At 49.5% G+C, this 26,672-nt stretch overlaps 1 protein-coding gene across 3 annotated transcripts in view; it reads right to left on the bottom strand.

Moving 5' to 3' along the window:
* The window catches only part of SEMA6C (semaphorin 6C), a 99,926-nt gene that overhangs the window by 52,379 nt on the left and 20,875 nt on the right, over positions 1 to 26,672 (bottom strand). Inside the window, exon 1 of one of the 3 annotated variants that reach the window (XM_088659739.1) lies at positions 25,996 to 26,056. The exons of the other annotated variants lie outside the window; for them this stretch is intronic. The gene's annotated coding sequence lies outside the window, so the exon portion shown is untranslated. Of the gene's footprint in view, positions 1 to 25,995; positions 26,057 to 26,672 lie in introns of those variants that run through there. 3 annotated transcript variants of the gene reach the window in all.

Raw genomic sequence — 26,672 nt, 5'->3', positions numbered from 1 at the left:
CCCCCACGATACACAGCGATCACTTCCTGTGGGAGGAATTTATTATTTCGCCCCCTCCCTCTCGCTACCTCCGCCAAGCCTTCCATTAATTAAAACTTGTCCCTCGCTGCGAAAAAGAAGAGAGAAAAGGAGGGGAGGGGGAGATGGAGAGGTAATCGCAATGGAACAGATGGAAAGCAAGATGGTTCTGGAAGAGACGCCCGTCTAGCTTTCCACGGGGCGACAAAACACACCCCAGCAACGACGCCTGAGTGGGGTGTGAGGTTTGAAGGACAAAATGTGAAAATTCACAAGCTTGTGGGGTCGGGGATCTGGCTGGTCCGGGGGTGGGGGTGGGGCGGGACGTGCGCTGCAAGTAAATAGCACCGGAGCGCCCCCCTCCGCCGCCCCACATGAGGGTCTCCTCATCGCCCCTGGCAACTGCCTCTGCCTCTTCCTTCTGACCCAGATTGGTGTAGTGCAATTTATTTTGCTAGTGTGGTATAATGGTTAGTGTCGGACCAGGACCTGGGAGACCAGAGTTCGAATCCCCACCCGGCCATGAAGTGGGCCAGTCCCCGCCTCTCCCAGCCTAAACCTACCTCACGGGGTTGCTGGTGAGGATCTGTGTGTCCAAGGAGGACCCGAGTTCTAATCCCGCCTCAGCCACGGAGCTCACTGGGAGTGATCCTGGGCCGTCGCTGCCTCTCAGCCTAAACCTACCTCACAGGGTCGTTGTGGGGATTCAGCGAGGGGGGGGGAGAAGCAATATTATGCATCATCTCGAGCTCCTGGGAGAAATAGATGGGATTACAACGTGGGGAAAACAATCCCCGCGTTTCCCATCGGGGAAGAGAAACTGTTTGCATTGCCATGTGTTCTGGAGACTTCTGCGGCTGAATTTTATTTTTTGGGAGGGGAAACAAGAACCAGAAAGGGAGGGGAGAGAGAAGAAAACACACACAACAACAACAACAACAACAAACAGTGCAAAAGGGATAGACCTGTGTTATCGAGTGAGAAACTGCTAACACGACAGTGCCTGGAAAAACCATCTGTCGGCATCAAATGCTTCGGTTCTATAAATACAACCACGATCCAGGCGATTGGCTCTGCGTTTTATCCCAGGATCTCAGTCTACAATAGGACGGTGCAGGATCCAAGCCTCCAACACAATCACAAATGTGCGAGGAAGGGAGAGAGTTTGGAGAGTTCTAGTGCAGAACTCAAAACCCTCAATCCCACAAGAGTTACAAGTTCCTAGAAACACACACACAACACACACACACACACACAACACCTCGGTCCAAGCAAGCCAGAGGTATCATCCTGGCTCAAGGAAACATTCCCGACTGGGCAGAACCACTCAACGGGGGCGTGGCTTGGGCAAAGTCCCAGGGGCCAGATGGGAGACATTTTGCGGGCCGCATTGGGCCAATCTCCATAAACGGACAGAGTCATTTGGAAGGAAAAGGAGCGGAACCGGGGCAATTGGGCTCGTAAATGGAAAAAGCTGCTTTACGAAGCAAGGAGCTCTCCATGCCCTCCTCTCTGGCCCCCCGCTATAAGATTTTGCAGTTGTCTCGTGGCCCCTCCTCTGTCCCTCCCCTCAATTTAAATAATCTGTGCCCCCCCCCAGCTGTATTGTTACAAAGGATGCTCTTGAGCCAGCACACGCATCGTTAGCAGAGTTAATTACCGCCGTGCAGCCAGCAGCGTCTCAGCCATGCAAAGGCGGTCGCTTTTAATTACAGAGCAGGCCCACGGCCCCGGCAAGGAGTGGCACAGGGGCTGCAGGGAAGAGGAGATGAAATTGGAAGGCCGGGCGCTGGAACGGGCCACTTGGACGCTTCCCGCACAAATTGGTCGCGGGCTGGCAGAGCCTAAAGCAGCAAACAGCCCCATTCGGAAGCAAAATAGTTCTCAAAGTTGGGAAGATGTTGCAGTTTTATATATATTGCACAAGACCTGCCGGCCAGCAAGAGGAATGCAGCCGTTGCAAACAAGCTGTGATTGTGGGTTCGCGAAGTTTCCCACACAATGGCATTTGCAAAGATTGCAATTGCGGGCTCTTGGTAATTTTCACGCAATGGCAATTCCTCCCCAGACAGAGGGGTGTAGCCAGGGTCTTAAAAAGACATGGGTGCAATATTTGCTGGGTTAAATTATAAGAACAGGTGTTCCTGGGGACTTGAACAGGGTGGGTGATTTCTCCCTAGGGTGGCCCGTCATCCTGTATAACACAGAATCATATTTCAGTGTAAAATGCTATAGGGAATTTTTTTTATAATGTTTAATGTTTTAATATACGTTGGAAGCTGCCCAGAGTGGCTGGGGCAGCCCAATCAGATGGGTGGGGCCTAAATAGTAAAACAACAACCACAACAACCAGTGTTTTATTCTAAAAAAAAAAGTTTAGGGGTACTGTACTCTCATTTTGACTCAAGATGATCACCATTTAATAGCTCAAATCGGGGGAAATAAATACAGTAAATGGACAAAAGTACGAAGATTCACAAAATGTTTAGGTGTATGTGTCCCCATGCATCCCCTCAGAAAAAAGCACTGATTAATAATAATAATAATAATAATAATAATAATAATAATAGACTAGGACATCCCTGTTTTACCCGTTTCCCTGTTTTTATCAGAGAAATGATGGAGGGTATGTCAATACAGGACACAATTTGTCCTGCTTTCCCCCCCTCCCACCCCCACCCCAAGTTAGGGGTCTTATCCGAATGCATATGTGTGAAAGGATATGTGAAAGGTCATGTATTGCAGTTCTGAGTAGCCAAGCACAGACAGATTTAATTGTAATTTGCCAGAGCAAAGGGGGCTGCCCTGTTTTCACCTAACCCTGACCTGGTCCTCAATGCAAACACCTCGGAGGACGAGCCACAGGTTGAGAGCAGGCAGCCCCCCCCCCCGAATGTCATGCTGAGGATCCCCTAGAGGGACCATCTGGGTTGATGAAACCTGATGAAGTACCTCAAGAGGAGGAGGCAGGGGGAAAACCTGAAGGAGCGTCTCCATCCCTATCGTTCTGCCTGGACACTGAGGTCCAGTGCCAGGGGCCTTCTGGCAGTTCCCTCGTTGCAAGAAGCCAAGTTACAGGGAGCCAGCCAGAGGGCCTTCTCAGTAATGGCACCCGCCATGTGGAACGCCCTCCCACCAGATGTCAAAGAGAAAAACAACTACGGTACCAGACTTTTAGAGGACATCTGAAGGCAGCCCTGTTTAGGGAAGCTTTTAATGTTTAATAGATTATTGTAATTTAATACTTCTGTTGGAAGCCGCCAAGAGTGGCTGGGGAAACCCAGTCAGATGGGCGGGGTATAAATAATAAAAATTATTATTATTATTAATATTAATTAAAAAATCCCGGTGACCTGCTTAAGATGCTTTACTATGTTTTTATATATGCTGTAAGCTGCCCAGTGTGTGTGTGTGGGGGGGGATAATATGATTATAATGTGAGAAAAGGGTGCCAGACTAGGTGGCCCCCTTTGTCCTGGCCCAACAGGGTTCTTTCCTAGCTTCTTGCAGAACCTCCAGCTGCAGAGGCAGTCTATCTAGATTCCTAGGCTCTTTGGGGCTGCTGCGAGGAACAGGAGTCTGGATGGGATGAGCCAGTGGCCCGATGCAGCTTCAGGGCTCTCCATACATTCTTAAGGACTAGAAACCCGCAGCGGCCTTGCAGAAGCTGTCTGACCACAGCTGCTATTATCGTGCTGATGAGCGATGGAGACCCACGCTGCGCAGATGCCCACAAGCACCCCACTTTTGGAGGAAGACGGGGCTCCATTGCCTCCATGTTTTTGCAAGGATGCAAACACAGGACGCCGTCACTTTTAACAAGGCAGTCACCAGGAAACGGGTTTCTTTTCCAGTCCTGGGGTGGGAAAAGTGGAGGGAATCTTATCCCACCTGCACCGAAAACACTTGGGAAGGGGGGGAGCATTAAGAAGATAATATTTTTGGGGGGTGCCTATCAGAATCCAGAGTCCCCTCCTTGGAAATACGAGCACTTTCCTGAAAATTGGGCATTTGTTGGAGATGGGCTGGAGTCGCAGATAAAGAGTGACGCAGAGGCACAAACAGACGCTTCTGTAACCTCGCACCCAGCACAATCCCGGTATCAAAAACTCATTACTATGGTCTTACAGCCTTCCGTGCTTATTACAGACAGTCATGTAGCGAGAGCCACAACTGCTATTTTCTTCCACCCCCTCCCTCCAAGCTTTAACTGAAGGAGAGGGGGCAGCGCAAATGCTCCTCTCTCATCCCCCCACCCCCATCGCCATGCCCAGGTCTTTCCTTCACAGCTCCCAAGCAAAAGCAGAATACCGCTATGGCAAGATAGGCTCCCCTCCTCTGAAAGAGAGGCTCCGCAGGGTCCAGGGGTGTGTGTGTGTGTGTGTGTATGTGTGTGTGTGTGTGTGTGTGTGTGTGTCTTTTCATTAGACCTGAGGAGGCTTCTAGTCCTCATGAAGAGGGAACGTCTCAAACAAGTTCCTGCATTGCAGGCAGGCATCAGGCATAGGCAAACTTGGCCCTTCAGATGGTTTGAGACTACAATTCCCACCATCCCTGACCACCGGTCCTGCTAGCTATGGATGATGGGAGTTGCAGTCCCAAAACATCTGGAGGGCCAGGTTTGCCTATGCCTGGACTAGATGACCCACGGGGTCCCTTCCGACTCTACAATTCTATGGTTCTAAGTTCTCATTTGACCTGAGGAGGCTTCTAGTCCTCATGAACAGGGAATGTAGCTTAGCAAAATACAGGGGTACAGCCAGTTGCTAGCCCTTACTTCTCTTGGTGTTAATAAACACGAGCAATTTAGGTTCGTTATTTTACTCAAACTGAGTAAAAGATCACAACCTGTGAACTTTGCAGAATGGGCAGGCGCTCTTTCTGCTTTAAGGACTCCCCAACTCAGTAGTCTTGTTTCCACAGCTCACTGCTTCTTTAAAACACAGAAGCGAACAAGTCGCTAGCCCTCAGTGACTTTGCAGAAGATGCCAGCATTCAGATGATGCCAAAGATTCCCTGGTGATCCGTTCTCACAGCTTCTGCTAACTACTTATACCCCCTTACATTAGGCCTAGGTGCTGCTGAAAGATTTTATACTTTACTAGGTGGCCCGGCCACGTGTTGCTGTGGCTCATCCCTGTGTTTCCCATCCTGTCCCGATCCATGACGTATCTCCCCTCCCCCCCGGTTCATCCCTGTGATTCCCCCCACCCTGTCCCGACCCATGACCTATTCCCCTCCTCCCCCCAACACCCACCCAGGCGAGTCCCCACCTTCATCTGGCCTAGTCTGTAAAGGCGAGCTGAGGTGCTGTGGAGAGGGTGAAGGCTTTCTAATTGCAGTACCAGTGTAGCCGCCAATAGAGGGCGAAGGTTTTTCTAGCTGCAGTACCTGTGTAGCCACTGCTAGAGGGTGCTGTTTTGCAACCTCTTCTGGCTTCTTTTTCCCAGCATGCAATTTTGGGTGAGTTGCATGTTCTGAAACATGGGGTTTGGGGTTTTTTACCTTGCGCAGGTGTGACACCTGTCTACTCATAGTAGCATGGGGCGTTGTGTGCAAATTTGAACGCTATCTGTCAAGCGGTTTTGGTGAAAAGTGGAAATGTACCCACATGCCCTTTTTACATTAGATAGATAGATAGATAGATAGATAGATAGATGATAGATAGATAGATATAGATATATAGATATATATAGATATTAGGAAGCAGAAGGTGTTTAGGATAAGTTAACACAGCACAGATTTTTTTAAAAAGGCATGCTTCTGAATATCAGTTGCTGAAAGGGGAGAGTTTCTACTCGGGTCCTGCTTGCCAGCTTCCCGTTGGGCCACTGCGAGACCAAGATCCTGGGCTAGGCTGGCCTGTCCTAATGGAACCTCCAGCTCCAGAGGCAGTCTATCTGGATCCCTAAGTACTTTGGGGCATTTGGCCACCGCGGGGAAAGGATGCTTTTGGCCTTTTGGCCTGGATCTTGTGATGCTCTTGCAAAGCCACCCCGCCTCCGCACCCAATATTCACCGCCTAAACGCAGAGTGATTAAGCTCCGCTTCACAGAGCTGCAGCCAAGCAGGGAGGGGGCCTCTCCCCTGGGCCCTCTCGGCAGCAATCTGTGCTGGCCTCGCCTCACATCGGAGCCGCTTGCCACTTAAGAAGGACGGTGCCTTTCAGACGCCGGGAGGAACAGGGGGATTTATTCCTCTCTGAAAGAGGGAATACGCCCCCAAGTTTAAGGCCATTAAGAAGCTGGCGTGACTGCGATGTCGGTGGGTGGCTCGCCAGGGACTCGCGCGGGCGAACAGGGCCTGTCGCCGAGGGAACGGCACGCCGGCCCCTCACATCTCACTACCGCTAGGCCAGAGCCTGCCGCCTCAGATTGGGCAGGTGCCAAACCTCTCAGCCCAGTTTCTGGCCGCGGAAATCCCCGGAGCCAGGCTGTCCTGCGTTCGAATCCTCGGCTCGGCTGGCACGTTCGTGGCGGGGAAGGAGGCGGCCGTCAAAGAGAAGCAAATCGTGCGCTTGCCTCGTTCTTGCTTTGCATGCAGAACAGTCTCTGTGCATCGCCAGAGAGAAAGTGTTCCTATTGAGGATGAAAAAAGTGCCGGCGGTTTCCCTTGCGTGCCAAAATGCTATTCGCAGCTCCTCCTCCGCAGAAGTGGAGCACCACTTTGGGCCACTTGCGCCTCCTCTGAACGTTTTCTGTGGGGCCTCATGGACTCGTAAAATTGGAAGGGACCTCTGGGGGTCATCTAGCCCAACCCCTTGCAATGCAGGGATTTCGTGGTCCCCATCTCAATTTGACACCGTACTGGACTCTGCTTAGCTTTGCAAATGTGCCAGCAGATTTATTGCAAGGCAGATGCTCTACCACTGAGCTGCCGAGTTTCCCTTAAAAACAAAGTAAGGTTCCAGTCCTCATGGTTCGGAAGAAGCAGCTGGTATAAAGGAGAAGCAGCAGACCTAAATGGACAGGCCGCCGTTCTTTTGCGATATAAAAACCACGGGATGTCCTGTTTCCCCCAGGACATTGGTGGAGTATGCTACTCTGAGCACAAAGAAAAGGAACTGACATATATATGTCACACTCTCTCTTCCCAAAAAGCAAATCAGACGCTTTTCTTGTGTGCAGGAGACTCCTGCCCACCCTTCCTTCTGATTCCCTACTCACCGAGTAGCCCCCAAGGTCAGGAAGTGGTGCATGCTGGGAGCTGCAATCTTTTTACCCAACTTCACAGATCCCATAAGTGGCTCAAAGGGCCAGGAACTGTGGCAAAACTCTTACTATCTGACTAATAAAAGTAGCTTAATCATTCGCAGCCTTGGGAGGCAGGATGAAGCCCATCACCTAATGCATTGCCGCTCGTCGCCTTTACCCAGAAATCTTCTTGAATCGAGCTGACCCAGGGCAGGCAGATGTTCAACAAGGTCAGCAGCCTGTTGCTACACCTCCAGGCCATGCTAAAACTGCATTAAGCTCCTGTTTCTTGTGCAACTGGGATTGCCAACTGACCAAAAAATACCCCTGTCTCTGCCTGGCTCTCTCCTGTGGCTGCCAACAGCAGCTCGCTCTGTGGAAACCAGCTGCTGGAAACCACAAGACAAACAAGAGCTCAGTTCCTGCTTCCCCTTTGGGGCATCTGATTGGCCACTGTGAGCACAGGAGGCTGGACTAGGCGGGCCATTGGTCCATCTCCCATTGGTCCGATCTCCCATTGGCTTGAAGTTCTGATGGAGCCTCCAGGTGCAGAGACAGTCTATCTGGATTTCTCCTGAGAAGAGGATGCTGGATCAGACAGGTCCCCTTTGGCCTGATCCAGCTAACTGGTCTCTTCTTACGAAACCAGTGGGGGAGAAGAGGCAGGGAGAAGCGTGATCAGCCGCTGCCATCTGCAGACCGTGCGTGATCTTAAGGCGGAGGAGCGAGGGCTGGGAGAAAAGTTGGCAACCCGGTGTTCGAGCCAGCACCCTGTGAAGATATGGCTGGGGGTGAGGGGAGAGTGTTGGCTGCTCTATTCTATATCCGCCCTCCCACTCGGAAAGTATGAATATCAGTCCTCGCGGGTGTCTGGCTTCCTCAGTCGGCTTAAGACGTGCCACTTAGCTACCCGCTAAGGAGTTAAAACCTTGTCACCGAATTGATCGCAACGAGCTAACGGCCCCCCATTATGGGGCCAGGCGCTGCAAAAGATTCCCTCCTCGCATTAAGATTTAAGACCCTGCGATGGCGTGGTCTCCGAAATTAGACAATGTAATTAAATGAAATATTATGCCAATTAAAATCCAGAGCCCCCCACACGCCAGTCTAATCCTTACCCTGGGCCATCTTCGATGTAAATTTAATATATTACTTCTCATCAACTCCACATTATATTCCGGCGCCTCTGAGCAACGATGGGCTAATTTTAGAGAATTCTCCAGCTGTCTTGCTACCTCCCCATAAAGCAGGGAGAGAGAGAAAGAAAGAGAGAGAGAGAGAGAGAGAGAGAGAGAGAGAGAGAGAGATGACTTTGGGGGCGGAAAGCGGGGAGTTTGAGAAAACTGTCATCAGGGTTTTTTGGGAGGTGCTGACAGGGTTCCACATTGTTAGGCTTTCTACCTTCTTGGACTCTAAGCGTTTTAAAGCTGAGCAGGCTTCTAGTCCTCATGCACAGAAATTCTTGGAATCAAAGTGTTTTAAAGCTGAGCAGACTTCTAGTCCCCCTGAAATGAGATTTTTGGAATCCAAGCATTTTAAAGCTGAGCAGGCTTCTAGTCCTCATGAACAGAGCTTATTGGTATCCAAACGTTTTAAAGCTGAGCAGGCTTCTAGTCCTCATGAACACAGATCTTGGAATCAAAGCGTTTTAAAGCTGAGCAGTTTGCAGCCTGGGGCTCTTTCCTCAGCCCTACCTGGAGAAGCCTTCAGCAATCAAACCTGGAACCAGCCCCTCCCTCTCGGCTTCCGGCAAACACACAGACCTCCTTTATAGCTCTTTGTGTGTGTGTGTGTGTGTGTGTGTGTGTGTGTGTGTGTGTGTATACACACACACACACACACACACCAACCTCACAGCCGACACCACAATTCCTCGGACAGAACGCCTCCCTCAAAATAAGGATCCTGAATGAAAGAACAATTCAACAAGTTTCGGGGGGGGGGGGATCAGCATCACATTTTGCCAAATCTGAGGCAGGATTAGCACTTGGGCCTCTGGCTCCGCCCACCACCGGCATGCGGCCCCTGGAAGGCAAGGCGGCCCTTGGGTTTCGCTGTTCCTGCCTTGCAGTTTTCCTTCCAGGTACGGACAGCTCCAATCCTCTTTCGGCTTCTTCTGTACTGGATCGACTTGCAGGGGGGAACCCTGGGGGGGGCCTTCAAGGTGGGAGACCCACCCCCAATGTGTGGGTCCACCTTGTTCCAGCCACCAGGGGGCAGCAGCGAAGGAATCCGGTTGTCACAGGTCTCCCCCTCCCCAGCTCTTCCCTCCTCTGTCCGCAGGGCTCCTGCGCTCTGGCGCTCGCATTGGAAATTAAACTATAAATAATTCAGGCCCCGTTGCCGTTGCGAATGCGGAATATGGAAGCGGCAGAGGAGGGGGACACGGGAGTCACTTACGCAGCAAGCAGAAATGGGGCTTGTACCTTTTTTTTGGGTGGGGGGAGAGGAACCAACACACACACACACACACACACACACACACACACACACACGACACATCTCTCTTTCCCACCACTTGGAAACAGGAAGAAAAATTAGTAGCTGTGCACAGGAGAGCACTATTGCAATAAAATCCAGGGCAAGCAAAAAAAACAAAAACGCAAGCAGAACCCCAAAATATGATAAATTTCCTCTCTCTTAAAAAAAGAGAGGCAGTGTTGTGCAGTGGTTAGTCTAGGACCTAGGAGAGATCCAAGTTCAAATGCCCACTTGAAGCTCGCAACGGGGGCCAGATCACCGCATGGGGAGGTTGGGGCCCAGAGGAAGAGGTGGCGGCAGTCTGCACATGCTCAGAGGCTCCGCTGTTGCAGAGGTTGCAGAGGAGGAGGAGGAGGAGTCCCACTGACTGGGACAGCTCGTTCAAGGCGACGGAAAAGCCAGAGGCAGGTTGCAGTTTTGATCCAGCTGCATATTTCTGCACTGCAAGCGGTTGGACTATATTATCCTTGGAGTCCCTTCCAGCTGCACAATTTTATAAAGAAGACAAGGGTCCACGAATGCAGGAGAAATGCAGGAAAGCCTCGCTGCTGGGTGGCTTCCAAGGCCAGGCCGCAGCTGCCGATGGGGAGGAAGGTCGGACATGGTCGTCAGCTTGGCGTCTGGGCAGGAAATGGTGTGTATTTAATGGGATTAAGGCCGAGGATCTTTAGAAAAGGCCTGTCAGAGGTAAATCTCTGGATCCGAGGCAGCCTGTGGATTCCAGCCAGCCAAGCAGTTGGCTGGATGAGTAGACCCATTGGAATCCATGGGCACAGCAGACTCAGAGCAGATCCGCCTGCATTAATGGATGCGAGTAAAATTTAGCCCGCCTGCTTTCTTTCTTTCTTTCTTTCTTTCTTTCTTTCTTTCTTTCTTTCTTTCTTTCTTTCTTTCTTTCTTTCTTTCTTTCGTCCCCAGATTTTGAAAGATTAACATTTCAATTTTATTTCTTAAGAACGTAAGAAGGGCCTGCTGGATCAGGCCCCTCTTAAGTCCAGCACCCTGTTCTTCAACTGGCCACCCAGTTGCCTCTCGGAAACCACTAAGAAATAGGATTTGAGCACAAAAGCCCTCTACCCTCCTGCGGTTTCCTGCAACTAGCATTCAGAATCATCGAATCGTAGAGCTGGAAGGGACCCCGAGGGTCATCTAGTCCAACCCCCTGCAATGCAGGAATCCTGCCCACAGCCGTCCCTGGGTGGGATCAAACCACCAACCTTCTGGTTAACGGCCAGACGCTCTGACCCACGCACCACCTCTCTAGTATTGCTGCTTCTGTCCGTGGATGATGTGTACCCTGCTTTCATTCCTCCACGGAACTCAAAGATTTTCCACTTCTTCCTTTTATGTTCACTACAAGCCTGTGAGGTAGGCCAGCCATTGACACCACCACATGGTCTTCCATCCAGGCAAACGAGAGGCCTGAAAACAGTTCAAGGATGCCTTCCATAGCCTCTCTCTTTTTGGTCCCGAGCGCGGCCTGAGGTTCACGACTCCTGAATTAATGAAGGCCTTTTGACCCTCTTTGTCCCAGCTCCCCCCACGACAAAGGCTCCCTGAGCAACTTTTCGGCGACAAGACAGCCTTTTGCTCTTAACGCTCTTGAAAAGCCACGGCACAAAAGGAAATGAGGATTAGGAGGGAGGAGGAGGAAGTGAACTCTGGCACCTTGCGGGAAAGCTGCATTTAACTTTCAAGACGGCAATAATCTAGTCTTGTTTCACTTCAAAAGCAAAGAGGGCATTTTTGCGAAAAGGCCTGGAGGAAAATGTCAGCAAGCAGCCCCCAATTGTTTTGTTTTGTTTTTAACACGGGGATAAAAAGTCGCCGCCAAATGAGCTGCAATGGCTTCGATTTGCCAATCCCCAGAACGTAACTGTTGCAAATAGTAAAGATGGATTAAACCGGGGCACGTTAACTTACTTGGCAACGTCCCTCCCCTCTAAGCAAGTGCTAAAATTAACATGCAAACCAGCAACGAGCACATTGATCTATTCATACATAAAACGCTGGCTTGGTCTTCTTAGCTGCATTCACACTCGAGGCCTGGGTCATGATCTATAGGCTGCCCCACTGGGGGATCCCTGTGAAAATACTTCATCCTTTCTGATCACTATCTGCTCAAAATCTTGGGGAAGGGCCACAGCTCTGCGGGAGAACACCTGCATTGAATGCAGAAGGTCCCGGGTTCAATTTCCATCATCTCCTGGCGAGAGAAGCCCTGCAGAGCTGCTGCCAGTCAGTGTTGGAAATATTGAGCTAGATGGACCAATGGCCTGAACGGGTAGAAAGCAGCTACCTATATCTCCACGATGTCCTTTATGCAGAACCATGAGGACTAGGAACGTGCTTTATTTTACTCCCACTGCTACAACATTGCGCGTTGAGATTTCCTGGGCAAAGGGGTTACCAGGAAGAACGCCTCAAAAAGCAGGGTGCTGCGGAAGGCAAAACCAGAGCATCTCGCAAGACCTCAGCTGCCCGCCGGGAGGGGCTGAGCAACCCCAGATTTTCAGCTCCAATACATTTGGGAGAAACAGACGAAGACCCCATTTTTTATAGCTTAGGGTGCATTCGTCCCCCGCCCTGAATCCTGCTGAGGCTGCCCTTCTCTGTCCTGCCTCTCTGCCCCAAATTTCGGACAAGCAACAGATTCGCACCCCCTCTCCGCTCTCGGCAGGAGGCGAGTGTCTTATCACCCTAACGAAAGGAGAAAGATCGTCTCGGCGACCCTGAGTGAGATGTCGAAGGTGGGGGAACCCGAGCGGAAAACATATATATATTTGGCTCCCGCCTGACCGCGTCCGTGCCAGTCTCATCATCAGAGCCACACAGCAGGGAGAGCTTCTCGTTTCCAGCAAGGGACAGGGGAAGGCTGTAGCTCAGCAGGGGAACGGCTGCTCTGCACGAAAAAGACCCCACCTTCCACCCCCCCAAAGGCCTCCTTTGCACCAGCCCTCTGCCCCACAAGGACTAGAACCTTACTTTGTTTTGAAGAGAAGGGTTCCAGCACCCTCTCTGCAGGTTCAAAAAGCCCCGGGTTCAACCCTGGAAGGACTGGGAAATTCCTTGCGGGAAACTCTTGCTCTTGATAGGGTTACACTTCCTCTGGTGGAGCAGGTACGTAGCTTGGGGGGGGTCCTCCTGGATCCTTTGCTGTCGCTCGAGGCTCAGGTGGTCTCAGTGGCCCAAAGTGCCTTCCATCAGCTACGCCCCTATCTGGACAGGGATAGCCTAACTACTGTTGTCTATCCTGTGCTAACTTCAAGGTAAAATTACTGCAATGTGTTATATGTAGGGCTGCTTCTGAAGACGGTTTGGAAACTTCAGCTGGTGCAGAATTCAGCGGCCAGCAAGACGGTGTGAGCCTATTACACCGATCCTGGTCCGACTGCACTGGCTACCAATTAGTTTCCAGGCCCAATTCAAAGTGCTGGTTCTGACCTGTAAAGCCTTAAATGGCTCAGAACCACAATACCTCAAGGACTGCTTCTTTCCATATGGACCTACCTGGACCCTGAGATCATCTTCTGAGGCCCTAATTCGTGTGCCTCCTCTTTGAGAGGTCCGGAGGGTGGCAACACGAGAACGAGGCCTTCTCTGCTGTGGCTCCCGGTCTGTGGAATGCTCTCCCCCAGGCCTATGATGCTATGAAACTCTGGAGAGCTTCATACATTGTGATGTTGAAAAGCTGGTATCACCTAGCCCTAGTGTAAGAGCTAGGAGACCAGGGTTCGAATCCTCACTCAAGGTGACTTTGGGCCAGTCACTGCCTCTCACCGCTCAACCTCACAGGGGTGTCGCGAAGATAAAATGGAGGGGCGAGAGCTATGGACGCCATCTTGAGCTCATTGGAATGAAGCTGGGATAGAAATCCAATGAATAATAATTAATAATCTGAGGAGCTAACCACTAGGCCACACTGCCTCTTGGAGACCTTTCAGGCAACAAGTGATTCATAAATCAGATCTAAAATCATAATAGTAATTAATGAAAAAGGAGATTTGGGGCAGGAATGCAAAAGGGCCCAGGGACACCTCCTAAAAATGTATTCTTTTAGCCTTAGAACATCCTCATGCTTGGAAAGTTTTCATAAATTCAGACAGATGGGGAGGCAAGTGAGCCCCCTCATATTTATTCCACCCCAGGATCTTGAGGAAGACGTGTCCTGTCCCCGATCAGGAATCTTGCCCATCTGTCGCCGGCACAGACCCCGATTCCCAACCAGCCGGAAACCTCGCTCAACGCGGCACCTGAATTCAAACCCGCCGCATTTAATAAGGGGGGAAAGGAGTGCTCAGAGGCACACCACAGCTGCCTCTGCAACCTGGGGCTGCGCGGTGGAACAGGGCTGGTGCTTCTGAGGGGAAACAACTGCCAAGATTTCGCCCGCCACTCAACAAAGCACACTTGGCGCACTGTCTGTAAGCAGGCAGGCAAGCGGGCAAACTTGTAATGAGAGAGAGAGAGAGAGAGAGAGAGAGAGAGAGAGAGAAGGGGGTCTTTCTCTTTCTCTCTCTCTGCCCCTCCTGACTCTGCCCGTTCATCTCTAAATTGCTTCTTCAAAGCCGGCCGTCCCATGCTGGTCCGATGACCCTCCTCCTGACAGACACACTTCATTTGGGTGGGGAGGCATAGGGCTGGTGGGGGGGGGGGAAGAGTGAGAAGTTTGAGAGCTGTGTCCTGGGAACCAAAAGGAGATGCCAAGCAAATGCGAGATTTGCGGGAGCTCTAGGGGGCCTGGAGTGAAATGCAGAGGAGAAAAGTCAGGCTGCTTCCTCTTTTGGCTGCATCCCAGGCCACAGATCAAGAACACTGTGGTGCACAGATAGACTGCGCTGGACTACAGAGGCTCCATTTAGCCAAGTGAGGTCAACAGAACCCCTTTCTCCTCCAAGAATGTGCCAAATCCTTTTTTGAAAGTTTGTGGTGTGCCGGCAGAGGACACCAGCACCCGTTAAGGGTGTTAAGGACCCTGATGCGAGATCATACAGAGTTGCCGTCTTCCCCACCCGGTCCAGCCTCCAACAGCTGTTCAGACAAGGGCTTTTGACAAGCCCACAAGCTTGGGTACAAAAGCAGCAGCAGCAGTGCCCTGCCACTGTTCCTGAGCCGAGTGCCTTTTGTGGATAGGCTGCTCCTGAACCTGGAGGCTTCGTTTATGATTACGACTCATTTCTCAGGAAGAGAGGGAGAGAACACAAATCAGAAAACAAAGCCAAAAAAAATCCAAACCTATATACTTATCCTTGCAGCGCTTAAACCACTTTCTTGTCACTAAATAAATAAGTAAGAAAACCAGGGGGGACCTCACCAAATCTATCCAGTCACACAAAATCTGGCTGAGGGGAGGGACGGACAGATTTTGAACCTTGCCACCCTGTTTTGAACCTCTGGTTTCTGAGGTTTTCCATCCATGCATTGCCCAGAAACCCTCCTGGCTATGAGGACTAGGAACTTGAACACTTCACATTTCCCTTCTCTTCTCAGAACAGTGAGTGTTGCTGGGTGAGAATCCTGCACTCCTGAATCCACACTGGTCCCCCGTCCCCGGCTCATCAAATTTTATTTTACATGTCATAATTATAAACGAACACAAAGGACAAATTACAGCGCACTGCCGGGTGTTTGGAAGTGGAAGAGCTCCAGGAACGGCAGGCAGGCAGGAGCGCAAGGAAGAGGGAGATAAAGGGATTCGCAGCCTTTGCAGAGATCGTGATGCTCACGCAGGCAACCAGTTTGCTTTTTAATCCCCTCTCCGTGACCCGCTGCAACCTGTATTGAACCGGCGGGATTACGGCCTGCCTCCGTGCTACAAGGAGAGCTTTGCGGCTTCCTCGGCAATCCTGCCAGTTAGCAACGCCAGGGTGGAAGAAGAAGGGAATAATCACTAAAAAAGCAACCATCACCAACACCAAATATACACCTGCTGACACTTGAAACTGCAAGAGAAGAAGGTGCCACTCTGAATGTCGGTTGCTGGGGACGGCAAAGGAGGAGAGTTGCTGTCGTCCTTTCGGGGTTCCCTTTGCGGCATGTGGCTGGCCGTTGTGCCAACAGGACGCTGCCCTAGATAGGCCCCCTTTGGCCTGATGTGGCATCCAGGCTCTTCTGATGCTCTAGTGGAACCTCCAGGTTTAGTTGCAGTCTATCTGGATTCCTAGGTTCTTTGGGCCATTTTGTTTCTATGAGTAAAAGGTTGCTGGACTAGAGGAGCTCCTTTTAGCCTGTCTCACATGACTCTTCTTCTGCATATGAAACCCCAAAAAGGGGATGTCTTGAGGGCATCCTGAGCAAGTTTGCAGATGACATCAAATTGGGAGGGGTGGCTAATACCCCAGAGGTCTGGATCACACTTCAAAATGACTTTCACAGATTAAACAACTGAGCCAAAGCAAACAAGATGAATTTTAACAGAGAGAAATGTAAAGTACTACACTTGGGCAAAAAACAACAACGAAAGGCACAAATACAGGATGGGAGACACCTGGCTTGAGAGCAGTACATGTGAAAAGGATCTAGGAGTCTTGGTAGACCACAAACTTGACATGAGTCAACAGTGTGATGCAGCAGCTGAAAAAAGCCAATGCAATTCTGGGCTGAATCAATAGGAGTATAGCATCTAGATCAAGGGAAGTAATAGTACCACTGTATTCTGCTCTGGTCAGACCTCACCTGGAGTACTGTGTCCAGTTCTGGGCACCACAGTTCAAGGAGGATACTGACAAGCTGGAACATGTCCAGAGGAGGGAAACCAAAATGGTCAAAGGCCTGTAAACAGTGCCTTATGAGGAACGGCTTAGGGAGCTGGGCATGTTTAGCCTGGAGAAGAGAAGGTTAAGGGGTGATATGATAGCCATGTTCAAATATATAAAAGGATGTCATATAGAAGAGGGGGAAAGGTTGTTTTCTGCTGCTCCAGAGAAGCGGACACGGAGCAATGGATTCAAGCTACAAGAAAGAAGATTCCACCTAAACATCAGGAAGAACTTCCTGACAGTAAGAGCTGTTTGACAGTGGGATTTGCTACCAAGGAGTGTGGTGGAGTCTCCTTCTTTGGAGGTCTTTAAGCAGAGGCTTGACAGCCATATGTCAGGAATGCTTTGATGGTGTTTCCTGCTTGGCAGGGGGTTGGACTGGATGGCCCTTGTGGTCTCTTCCAACTCTATAATTCTAAGTCCTTTTCACTTCCCCAGACTTTAAGAAACTATTTATTCTATTTATTTTTAAATTTTCATTGTGTGGTCAGGTCAGGGGGTGCTCAAGATCCACAGCAGCAAACAAAGCTTGCTGGAGCCAGAGGCTGGAGTGTGCAGTCAAGTATTCTGTCGTGGTTGCTTCAGCTGAGATTCCTGCATTGCAGGGGGTTGGACTAGATGACCCTTGGAGCCCTTTCCAACTCTATGATTCTAAATTGAGGCAATGGCCAGTATCCAGGGTTTGAACCCAGCACCTTCTGCATGCAATCCAGCTGCTCAGCAACTGAGTTACGGCTCCTCACCCCCAAACAAAGAAAACCTCTAGTCCTCGTGGTTCATGGAAACTGCCAGATCGACTGAGTCGAACCCTGCCTGGGCGTCCACACTGCTCAACCCACCGATTCTCAACGGTCCAGCTTGTGAGGGTGGAGGACAGAGTTCTAAGGGAAGAAAACTGCAAATATCTAAACGCCTCCTCTCAGAAATCATGAGATGGCAGATTCAGTCATGGGGCCAAAGAGAAGAGACAAACAAGGTCATTGATCCGTTTTCCTGCCTCTCCTTCCAGAGAACGCCTTGTCCTCAGCGACTTACCTCCTGCAGACCTTGTGACTAAAATAAGATTAAGGACAGGGCGCTGGAAGTGGCAAGGCTGCCTTTCCTCTGAGGCCAGCAGAGCAGAGCTCAGAGGGCTCAGCTTCGAAAGCTCTGGAGGGCTCCGTTCGGCAGCAACGGGTTCGGCTATGAAGAGGAGCGCCAGACACCGAGAGATGAGGAAAGTCCCTAACCCTGCGAGTCGTGAAGTGAAAGATTCAGGACAGATAAGAGAAAGGACGTCTTCACGCGGTGAAGTTACAACTGTGGAGGGCAGCAATGGCCCACCAATTTGGACGGCTTTGAAAGAGCCAGCGTGCCATAAAGCTTAGAGCATTGGACTAGCACCTGGGAGAGCAGGGTTCGAATCCCCACGAAGCTCGCTGGGGTGGTCCTTCAGCCCGTCACCATCTCTCTCAGCCGGTCCTACCTCACAGAGTTGTTGTGAGGGTGAAATCGGGAGAAGGAATATACTACCTTGAGCTCCTTGGAAGACAAAGGTGGTTTATAACTTTAATAGAAAAATGAAAAAGAGGGGAGTTTAACTATGTCCTACGTGAAAGGAGTCCATTCTCTTCACTGACCTAAATCTCCCAACATTCAGTGTATGAGGTCTGGTGTTATGAGAGACGGAGGAAAACCATGAAACAAGGCCATGAATTGTTTTATAAGCTTCTATCTTGCCATCTTCTACATGCCTTTTCCCTAGACCAAGGGGTCCTTAAAGCTGCAAACCTTTGTCTTTGACAGGCAACTCAATCGAAAACAATCACAACTTTGGGGTTTGTTTTAAAAAAAGTTCAACAATTTGGGGGGGGGGTCCTAAAATAACACACACACACACACACACACACACAACCCCTCAACAACTGGCAAACCCTAGAAAATGGGGTGTTGGAAATAGAGGAAGTTTGGATTCCCTCCTTCTCACATTTTCATAGATTTTGGACTGGGGTAGAAAACACCCATTGGATTCCCACATGCCTGTTGATTCCCTTCTTGTTTGCTTTTGAACAAGGCCCAGGTAAAGGGCGGGGGAGCCTGATGTTCATCATCACCACATTGATTCCCTCATGATTTGGCGCCAGCGAACATCCCCCCCCCCAATTCTGCTCCCGACCTTGAAGATAAAAGTCCTTAAAACAAGGCCTTAGTTCACAATCGAAGCAGCAAAAACAAGCGCCGTTTCTCCGCCGTCAACTTTCCCCTTCAGAACTTTTCGACCCAAGCACAGAAACAATGCGAGGTTTCTTTTTTTAAAAAAATTGTTTTTTAAATGCGCCATCCATCAAAATTATAGACTTTGCAAGACAATGAAGAGGGGGAAAACAAAGGAGATGAAGGGAGAATTATTGACTTCCTAGATAAGGGGACAGGGAACAGTTGCCTGTGTAGGCTCACCGGATATTTCTGGACTACAACATCCATTGTCCATGACCGCATCAAGAGGGCGACAGGTATTCTTTCATACCTTCATCAGGCTTTGTGAACCTGGTCACAAATTCGCACAATCTCAACTTCAAGTTTCATTTTGCTTTTTTTAAAAACAAACAAACAATCGCCCCAAAAAACTCAGCATTTCACTGCAAATTTCTCCTGGCAATCAACATATTTATTGCCTCTCCTTTTGCCCCATATATACATTTTTTTTGGGGGGGGGGGAAGGCCAAATAATTCCCCTCAGTACAATGCATATTGGGAGCCTGCTTTTCTCCACAAACACATGCATTCTTCACCAAAAATCTTATGCATGTTTTTCAACTGAAGGAAAGTGCCAGAACCCCCACCCCCTCCTCGAAGCTCAAGTTTCAAAGAAGAGCAAATAAATAAATAAACAAACAAATAAACCCACATAAAGCGACCTCATTTTCTCCCTTAGTCCACAGAAAGGGCTACATCGACCTTGGGACATCCCAATCTACAACGCCATCTCTTTGGAAGTCCAAAAAACGCAGGCTCTTTCGAAATCCAGAGCCAAGTGCTCTCTGCCCCGATGAGCATGCAGTCTCAGGTCAGCCAGCAGAGAGAAATCAATGGAAGCAGGGTGGCTGGAAACCTCACAAGAGTGTGAGAAGAATCCTGCTGGATCAGGCCAATGGCCTATCTAGTCCAGCATCCTCTTCTCACATTGGCTGACCAGATGCCTCTTCTGGGAAAGCAGCAAGCAGGATTCGAACTGGCACCCAGAAGCCTAATTGCATCTGATTGTGGAGCAGAGCAGAGCCATTGTGGCTGGTAGCCATCAACAGCCCTCCTTCCTCTGTGAATTTGCCCAGTCCTCTTTAAAGCCATCTAGGCTTGTGGCCACTACTGCCTCCTGTGGGAGGGAGTTCCACAGTCTAACTGTGAACTTTGTCTGCGTTTTTCGCAGAGTTCAACAGCCTCTCCCTTCTTTCTGAGGTTACGGGCAACAGCTGGGAGAAAACAAGAGAGACACTTTCAAAACGCTCCGCTGGGCAGCAGCGACTTTCCATCCCAGCCACCGTGGCACCAAGAGCTCGCCCCAAGGCAGGCCCCATGGACTCCATAAACAACAAGCTCTGGAGGATCTCAAATAGATTTCTGCCACCCAAAGCCAAGAGGAAAGAGGAAAAGGCGAGGGAGAGGGAGGGGAGAGTAAGAACGATGAATCCTAAAGAGCAATTGTGGACGGAAGCCAATCTGATCCCTCGACAGGGCATATCCTTCCTTGGGATAGAACTGCTTCTCTGTCGGAGAAAATAAACAGTATTGTGGGAGCAAAAGGACGAAGGTTTTCTAACTGTTCTTGGGGTCACCAGGGTGGGTGGCTCGGTTCATTTCTGTCCCCAGGCTTGCACATTTTTTCCCAACCTTAAATTCAATTCTCCGCATTTCTGCAGTGATTTGCAATTAAAAATGAAAGAAAAGTCCTCATGAGTATTTGTCAGCCTTTCTGGGTGAATTTCTCCTAAAATGCACATCCTTTTGCATTTCTGCAAAACCATTCCCCCCCCCCAAAAAAACAGAAAACCTTTTTGGATGTTATCTTCACGGTTATATGCATCCTTAGGCACGCTTTCCCTCAGTACATGAGTTTGAGGCAGGAGATTTTCCACTCTGCCCTACCTGGAGATGGCAGGGATCGAACCTGGGAGGTTCGGTGTGAAAAACAGGAGCTCTCCCATTGAACTACTGACGTTCGCCCTGGAAAAAAAGCAAGTTACTGGTCCTCAGGGTTCCAAATAAAGAGCTGGTTTAAATGAGATCACAGCAAGCTGGGTTCTACTGAGTCAGAACACTGGTCCATCCAGCCCAGGGTTGGTCTACACTGACCAGCAAGAGTGCTCCCTGAAATTTCAGGCAGAGGTCATTCCTAGTCCCACCTGGAGCTGCCGGCATTTGAACCCAGGACCCACTGTGTTATAAACGGATCCTCTGCCACCAAGCGATGTCCCTTTCCCCATATCTTAAGAGAGATATCTCGCCTATCCCTGAGGTGCTAGATTACTCAATGCGAGGAAGGTGTTTCCGGAAGACCCACACATATTTGGCACCACCTGCAACTCACATAGCCAGACACAGCCCCTCTCGCGTCATGTGCCGATCGGCATGCGTCAGGCACGACGCAGCCGCCTCCAGCGCCCCGCATTGATTAATCTGTTAGCCGGCCCGCTTGACAAATGGTGTCTCTCCACCTGCCAGCGGGCAAGGCTGAAGCAGGGAGCCAGGCGACGGTGATTAATACGCAGCCAGGCACTAATTTGATTCACTTTGATCGGGGCAGCGGACCAAAAGCATCCTTAGTCCGTCAGGCCCATCCTATCCCCGCTGCCAGACAGGCAGATAGAGAGGGAAGTGGGGAGAGAGAGAGAGAGAGAGAGAGAGAGAGAGAGAGAGAGAGAGAGAGAGAGAGAGAGAGAGAGAGAGAGGTGGATGGGTCACAGCTTGGCTTTCAAATCTGGAACTTGCTTTTCTGAAGCACAGAGGATTGGCCCCAGACAAACAGCAGGAAGCTGTCCTCTTATCTTCTTATTTTAAAAAAATATTTTTTATTTGATTTAAAAAATATAAACACACAACAAACATCCATTCAAAATCCAAATGCTGAGATTACTCTGAATCTCCTGACTCCCCCCCCCCATTCCTTCCGTGAGTCCTAGTAAAAATAATTACAGTACAACTGCCTATCAATATTTGTCCAGGTATTTTTTTCTTCTAAATTGCCCATAGTTTCTGTTACTTTACAAGTGTGATTAAAACCCTGCCAATGTTTTAACCTGCTTGCAGTGGTCTCGTATAAAAAAAATAAACTTTCCCCATACTTTTTCTAAAGTTCTTGTCTTCTTGACTTCCGAGCTTCCCAGTTAGTTTTGCCATTTCGGCAGAGTCCATCATCTTGGTTTGCCATTCTTCTCTGCTTGGGGTTGACTTTTCCTTCCATCTCTGGGCCGATAGCATCCGTGCGGCTGTTGTCGCACACAAAAACAATCTTTTCTGGTCCTTTGGGATCTTTCCCGAAGCACAGAGGGTTGGCCCCAGACAAACAATGCAGGAAGCGGTCCTCTATCAAGACAGACCCTGCCTGCATCTAGCTCAGTATTGTCTACACGGACTGGCAGCAACTCTCCAGGGCTTCAGGCAGAGACGTTCGCAGCCCAGTTGCGTTCTTCAAGATTTGCACCCAGGGTGATGGCCGCTGTTGCCCCCTTTCCCCACGTTGCACCTCTGGTTCACAGCCCTACCTGGAGATTCTCGGGTGGCGAGCGATGCTTCTTATCGGGCACCTATGACACCTGTGCTAAGGGATATTGCACCGGCACTAAGCGCATGAAATCAGGGTTGGCGTAGAGAAAGCCGACAAGAGAGACATTCTTCTCCCCCTCTCCTAACACCCGAACTCGTGGACATCCAAATATGGAAGACCCAGGACAGGGAAAGGGAACTCTGCTCTTCACACAGAGCAGAGTTGAACTGTGGAACTCACTGCCACAGGAAGGCAGCAACTTGGGATGGCTTTAAAAGTGGATTGGGCAAATTCAGATGCCAACAGCTACTAGCCACGATGGCTATCTCTGCTTCCACAGTCAGAGGCAGCGGCGCTTCTGAATATCAGCTGCTGGAAGCCACAGGAGGGGAGAGTTGTTCTTGTGCACAGGTCCAGCTTGTGGGTTTCGACAGCATACTGGTCTTTATGGGCCATTGGCCTGGTCCAGTAATCTCATGTTCTCATTGATTCACGCTAGCTGCCTATTTGCCACTGGGATTTTTTAAAGGTCCTGCTGGTTATATATATAAATTCCTTTAAAAAAATACTCTGGACCAGGTTGCCTGAAAGAGTATCTTCCCTTCCATTGCCTGGGAACGTCATGCAGCTCATCAAATCGAACTCAGATCATTCTGCCACAGCCTTATCACTAACACAGAGGCAAGTTTGTTCCTTGGTAGCCCCAGCCTTGTGTAGTGCCCTCCCTATTGAAATACGAAAGGGTCCCATCAGCATTGGCACCCCGCCAGCTCTTGAATACACACCTGCATAGACAAACATTCCCCTTATCTCTGCGCTTGTTTCAATTGCTGGTTTAACTCTCTTAATTGTGCTGTTTTAATGGGCTTGCTTTATCGCACGTTTTAATTGTGAATGTTTTAACGTTTTGATGAAATTGTTTTATTGTGCATTTCAATTATGCGTGTTTTGCAATCGGTTTTTTTTTATACTTGAAGACCGGTTAAAAGCCATCTTGGCAATTGAGTGCCCAATTCTGATGGTGGTGTTGATGATGGTGATAATACTAATACTAACATCAATATTAACATTAATATCATCAATATGAATGAATCTGGGCCCTTCTGCAGAGAGAGCAGATGCTCTACCACTAAACCATGGCCTTCTTCCGCAAACAGGAACAGATGAAACTGCCTTGTACCGATTCAGACCGTTGGGGTTCATCTACCCCAGTAATGTTTCCACTGACTGGCAGTGGCTCTGCAGGGTTTCAGGCAGGAAATCTCTCCTGTCGCTACCTGGAGATGCCCGGGATTAAAACTGGAGCCTTCTGCATGCAGACTGAGCTCTGGAGCTCCCCTTATCCAGAACCTTTATATGCCCTTAGCCTGTCGCAGCTCAGAGGAGGACATGGACACAGTCCCCGGTCTATCTCTTGTGGATCGGGCAGCCACAGATCCTATAGCTAGACCTCCTAAACTCTGAGGATGTACGCTTGCCTGAGAGCACTGAGAAATGGACTTCTGACTCCCCTGAGGATTGTGAAACCCCCGCTGAGCATTCATGGAGCCAATCTCCACATTCCTGCCACCTAGAATGAGCCAGCAGCTCCACTTAAGAACAGGGGTAAACTGCCAGCACTAGAATGCCAGCCAACACTCCGCAAGGAAGTGAAAGGTCTGTTCAGCTAAGGAAAACAGTCATGCTTAAGAACGTAGAACATACGCCGGCGGAAACCTGCAAGCAGGATCTGGGCACAAGATCACAGACGACACTGTCACTTTAACCAGCAGGCTGCAGTGACCAAAGGCGGAGCTTGAACCTGGGTCCTCTGAGCCAGACCATAATGTTCCAGCTGTTGCACTGAGCCAGGCTGGTGCTGAAGCAACATGTTGCCTCTTGCTCTCAGCTAACAGCCACTGTCCGTGGTCCTGAAACTCTCACCCTTGAACTCTGACCCAGCACCATTGGCCCTGTCCAGGGTCCTGACCTCCCTCCAGCATGGAGCCAACTTGGGGAGTCCTGAGCTCCTGAGTCTTGAGTTCCTCCCTCTTGTTGGGGTCATAGTTTCTTAGTGCGACAGAGGTCGCTTTGAATCAGGACAACTTTATGGGTTGCACACAGACCAACAGCCGAGAAGCAAACTATTTCATGGTTGAAATGTGCATAGTATTAATTATATACAAAGTATCAAATATGGTGACAATAATAATAGTACAACAAAGCAAAACAACAACACCACAAACTGGCTAGTTGATATAAAACCAAATTTACTGGAATAATAGCTGGAATGGCACCTTAATATGTTTGATGTTTGAATGGTTACTAGCCTATCTCCATTCTAGCTATTATTCCAGTAAATTTGGTTTTATATTAGCTAGCCAGTTTGTGGTGTTGTTGTTTTGTTTTGAAATGTGCACAAAACAACTGCATTGGGGGGAGGAGAGAAGAAATTTGAGAAAGAAGTGCTAGAAATGTTTCCAGCAAAATAACGAAAACTTATATTTTTAAAATCTAAAAGGTGTGTTCTTTGTAATTTTGCAAAATTGTTAACCACACAAAAGGTACACCCTGATGTTAGTTTTATATTTAACTTCCTCGTTTTCAAATGAAGATTTGGACAGATTTTTCTGAGCACTTGGGGTCCAAAGGAAGTAATTTAAAACAACTGTTGTTGAGACATTTCGTTCGAAATCTGCTGGAATCAGGCAGAGGATGATGACAGGTGGGTATCCTGCCCCCCCAATAAATCCTGGCTACACCCATGACCCTGCCGTCCATGCTTGACACTCTCCTGCTTCCAACCATGTGCAATGAGCAGGACAGCAAACAGGTGACTTTGGGGTGCGTGCAGCCGCGAGAATCAAGGGCACGCAGCCACAAAACATCTCTTGATGCCGCCAAGGTCACAAGATGCTCCCCAGCAAGAAACAGATAATCTCCCTGACTGTTGTGTCTAAGTTTGCTGTATCTGTTTAAAAGCGAACAAGACCCTGCCAGGTTCTGCTTATCTTTTGCGCAAGGCTGGGGTGGTTTAATAACAGAAGCTGCTCCTGGAAGGTTAAGGACCGTTTGTCCATCACCCGGTCTCAAGGCTGCCTGGTGTTCCTGGAACCACTCCAGCTCTCCTCTCCCACTCTCTTCGTTCTGAGAAGCAGGGATTAGGCGCCCGTAATCACTCCCTAAACCAGCCCACAGGGCTTTTCCTGCCTCTGGGTCCGCCATCCCTCTGAAACATCCGAACACAGCCCCACGCGGCATAAATTGAGGAGGCCCTCCCTCCCCTCCAAGGCAGTGAAAACACACACACACATACACACATGCTTCCTGGCTTGCCAGAATAAATTTGGCAACACACCCGGGGGCCATTCGAGAGGAGAGAAGATGCGTGAAGAACTGGAAGTTCCAAGGAAGAACTTAAGAAAAGCTTTCTGAATCAGGCCCGTGATAGTTCTTATTCTGCTCCCAAAATCCTGCTTTAAAATTATCCCTGGCGCTGTGGTTAAACCACTAAGCCTAGGGCTTGCTGATCAGAAGGTCAGTGGTTCGAATCCCTGTGACGGGGTGAGCTCCCGTTGCTCGGTCCCAGCTCCTGCCCACCTAGCAGTTCGAAAGCACGTCAAAATGCAAGTAGATAAATAGGAACCGCTACAGCGGGAAGGTAAACGGCGTTTCCATGTGCTGCTCTGGTTTGCCAGAAGCGGCTTTGTAATGCTGGCCACATGACCTGGAAGCTATACGCCGGCTCCCTCGGCCAATAATGCGAGATGAGCGCGCAACCCCAGAGTCGGTCACGACTGGACCTAATGGTCAGGGGTCCTTTTACCTTTACGCAAGGAATGAACTCCAAAGCTGTGACGTGGGACAGACTTTTTCCCAGTACTTCATTCATTCTTCCCCGCCGCAGAAAATGTTCTGTTTCGTGAGTTCTTTAGTCACGACCCTGGCTGGGCGCCAACTGCATAGGCGATAGCAGGGCAAAAATGGGCAAGCGTCAAAGCTTTTGTTTACTAAATGCAAACAAAAAACAACAAGAAATTTTGCAGAGGAAAAGACACACAAAGTGAGATTGTGACGTGCCTGGAATTGAAATTTTTAAGAGGCTTAAATCTTACTATCACAAGATGGTTCAAAATGATTTGTGTGCTAAAACATTTTCTTTCATATTTGAGAAAGATAATAAAAGGCTGTTGTATAGCATATTCTTGCAATTTAAAATAAATTTAGAAGTTAAAAAAAAAAACCCAGAAAGGGTCCATCGGACCGCTCTCTGGGGCATCAGACCCCCTCTCTTATATTGGGAAATTCCCTACTTTCCAGTAACGTCCTTGAGGACTAGCACCTTGCCTAGTGGGTCCACGCCAATGCGATTCCTATTGGCATGTGCTAACTGGAAGCCAGCCACAACCATCTTCTTCTTGTTGTTTATAAAAAAGGAAATCATCCAAATTATCCAGAAATGGAAGAAATTGAGGCCAACATACCGCAGGGAGCGCATTTTGC

The sequence above is a fragment of the Zootoca vivipara genome, chromosome 16 (assembly GCF_965207765.1).
Source record: "Zootoca vivipara chromosome 16, rZooViv2.hap1.1, whole genome shotgun sequence".
In the NCBI taxonomy this organism is placed as follows: domain Eukaryota; kingdom Metazoa; phylum Chordata; class Lepidosauria; order Squamata; family Lacertidae; genus Zootoca; species Zootoca vivipara.
Note: the sequence above shows the minus strand (reverse complement) of the source record. Positions and strands in the feature narration are given on the sequence as shown.